At 46.0% G+C, this 2903-nt stretch overlaps 1 non-coding gene across 1 annotated transcript; it reads left to right on the top strand.

Annotated features, from left to right (window-relative positions):
• Positions 1 to 2424: 2424 nt before the first annotated feature.
• Positions 2425 to 2498, top strand: trnan-auu (transfer RNA asparagine (anticodon AUU)). Its single transcript has one exon. It is a non-coding gene; the product is annotated as a tRNA-Asn (tRNA).
• The last annotated feature ends 405 nt before the right edge of the window (positions 2499 to 2903 follow it).

Genomic DNA, 2903 nt, shown 5'->3' with positions numbered 1-2903 from the left:
TATCAGGATGAACAATGCGAGAGGAGTTTGCAATGTTTGTACGGAGGTACAACTAAGAAGTGGAAGGTGTCACTGATGTTATTGGTGATTGAGAGGAATTCATTGCAACCTTGGGGCTTTTGTAGGTCGATCACCTTCCACACTTTGAAATTGAGAACAAGCTGAGGCTCCAGGGAGGAAGCAACATTGATCGCCCTCAATTTTCATATAGGAAGCAAAGTGTGCCCGTGCCCAACTAGGTCAGTCAGTAGAGCATGCGACTCTTAATCTCAGGGTCATGGGTTCGAGCCCCACGCTGGGTGCTGCCGTTTTTTTAAAGCTTTGCTGCTTTCATGGGTGATCCCCAGCTCTCCATCACTCCGGCAGTGTCACCGCTCAAACTGAGTCTTTCTCCATTTTGCTTTGTTAATATCACAGCTGCTGGTTTCTGAGTGAAAATGACCCTCCCCTTCACTAGAAATCAGAGAGTTTCATGCTTCGCATTTGGTGCTTTGCCCGCCACAGCCGAGGCTCCACTCCTGATCAGGGGAAAACTGTTTTTCTTACCGCAGTGTGAACTGTCATAATGCACAGGAATTCCTCGTATGAACTGTTAAAACGAACCTGAAATTTAATGCATGGAAGCGTGAAGTTATTCATGTTGGTCGGAAGAATGAGGAGAGGAAACATCACATAAAGTGTACAATTCTGAAGGGGCTTCTGTGTTACAGAGTGAGTGGTTAGGATCTGGAATGCACGGCCTGAGAGGGAGACAGATTCAATAGCGGATTTCAAAAGAGAATTGGACAGAAAATGCAGTTCTCCGGGGAAAAGGTGGGGGACAATAACATTCTAACATGAAGTTGCACAACTAATGTGAATGAAGTTTGCGATGGTAAAAAAGTGTTCATCCCCTTAGGGAACTGAACCACATTGACACACACAGAGGAACACACACAGACATATACACCGAGAGTGACAGAGGCCTAAGGAGCCACACACACCCAGAGATAAGGATGTCACCAACTTGTCCAATTATTGTTCCCTTTCAAGCTGCAGATTTGGTGAACACTTGCAGATGAACTGAAATGAAGAAACGCGGAATAGAAGCAGGAGAAACACACGGGAGTGTTTGGAAGGTTTTTATTCCATTTCGCCAATAATTAATTTTAATTCTGGATTCACCTAAAGTCAGGAGCAGCAGGCAGCGAGGTCGGCAGTATTCAAACCTACAGGGGGAGAGTCTAATAGATTTCAAACCTATTGTCTTAACCACTCATCCATGATTACAGAACTGCATCAATTTTAATCTTGTTCGTATGAAATCACAGGTTTATAACAGAGAAAGAGGGCATTTGCCCCCACATATTCCCAGTCACCCTGCAATTCATACTGTGTCTCCTTGTTCTTCCTGCCAAGATGAAGGTCTTAATACATCGACGGCCGTGAGCCTATGCTCAGGTGAAGTGACTGAATGAACAAATCGACTGAAGCTTTGATTCGATCCCACGAAGAGAACAGAGCCCAAACAAAACACCTTAACCCAGCCGGCCACGCTGCCACTGTCAAAGGTAAACTAACCATTGCCTTGGGTGGTAATGGCTTCAAATTAGAACATAACAAACAGGAGCTGGGATTGACCATATTGCACCTCGAGCGCCTCATAGTGTTAGAGAATCAGTGCTAAGGCTACACACAGATGGAGGCCATTCGGCCCGGGTCATAGGAACAAAGGACTCAGGGGCAGGAGTGGGCCATTCACCCCCTTGACCCTGCTTCACCATTCATTGAGATCATGGCTGATCTGGTTGTGGTCTCAACTCTACCTTCCTGTCTGCGCCCCATAACCTTTGAATCCCTTGTCTATCAAAAATCTGTCTAATTCAGCCTTGAGACAATTCAATGACCAAACTTCTGATGAAAATAAGTCTACAGGCTCAAGACCCTCTGAGAATGAAAAATCTCCGCGGAAAAGGGAGATCTCTTACTCTTCTGGAAACTAACTGACCTGGCCCCACTCCCCCATCTTTTCCCCGGAGACCTGCATTTTCTGTCCAATTCTCTTTTGAAATCCGCAATTGAATCTGCCTCCCCAACACTCTCAGGTAGTGCATTCCAGATCCTAACCACTCGCTGTGTAACAGAGAAACCCCTTTAGAATTATCGGCTTCGGGACAATCAGAATACTCAGTAACAGACAAAACACCGAAAGGCTCGAAGGGTGATGGCTCCGTTTGTCGGAGAGCTTGTTCCCGGGGACATGGATGTGTCTGCAGTGGGTGGGATCAGACCGTTTCCATGTATCCACAATGAATGTCCCACCCTTTATTTGGGAAGCGTAAAACTGATAGGGAATAATTGTCATTGCAGTCACGGCAATCTGAAGCTTTCTGTCGCTGAGCCATTGGTTTAGGATATTTTGCAGAGTACAAGCTCCCCTATCAAGTCTCTGTGGCGCAATTGGTCAGCGCGTTCGGCTATTAACCGAAAGGTTGGTGGTTCGAGACCACCCAGGAATGAAACTGTCACTGTTTTCTCCCCATAATCACTCATTAACGCTCTGGTTTGTTCTGGGGCCCTGAAACCACAAAAAAAATTCCCCACCCTCACGTTGAAAACTCGGCTGTCGCCCATTGAGTTCCCACACCAAGCTTTGAGGCGATTGGATTGAAACAAACCCATCAATTAATCGCCTCTTCCTTAGCTCCACGGTGAGTGAGACAGGAAAAAGTAAGAATATTCCAGCCTCGCACTCTCCAATCACCCGCTGCCAGCGGAAACATCTTCTTATTTTGCTGAATATTATCTTCAGAAATGGCGAAGAGTGAATCTAATGTGGCTGCAAGATCCAGCATTCTGCTCACATTCAACAACAAACAAGAATGGGAGCGATACAACTTCTCTACACAACTGGGAGATAATGT

This window comes from Cetorhinus maximus, chromosome 23 (genome assembly GCF_964194155.1).
Source record: "Cetorhinus maximus chromosome 23, sCetMax3.hap1.1, whole genome shotgun sequence".
In the NCBI taxonomy this organism is placed as follows: Eukaryota; Metazoa; Chordata; class Chondrichthyes; order Lamniformes; family Cetorhinidae; genus Cetorhinus; species Cetorhinus maximus.
The sequence above is the reverse complement of the archived record's forward strand: the minus strand, read 5'-3'. Positions and strand labels throughout refer to the sequence as shown.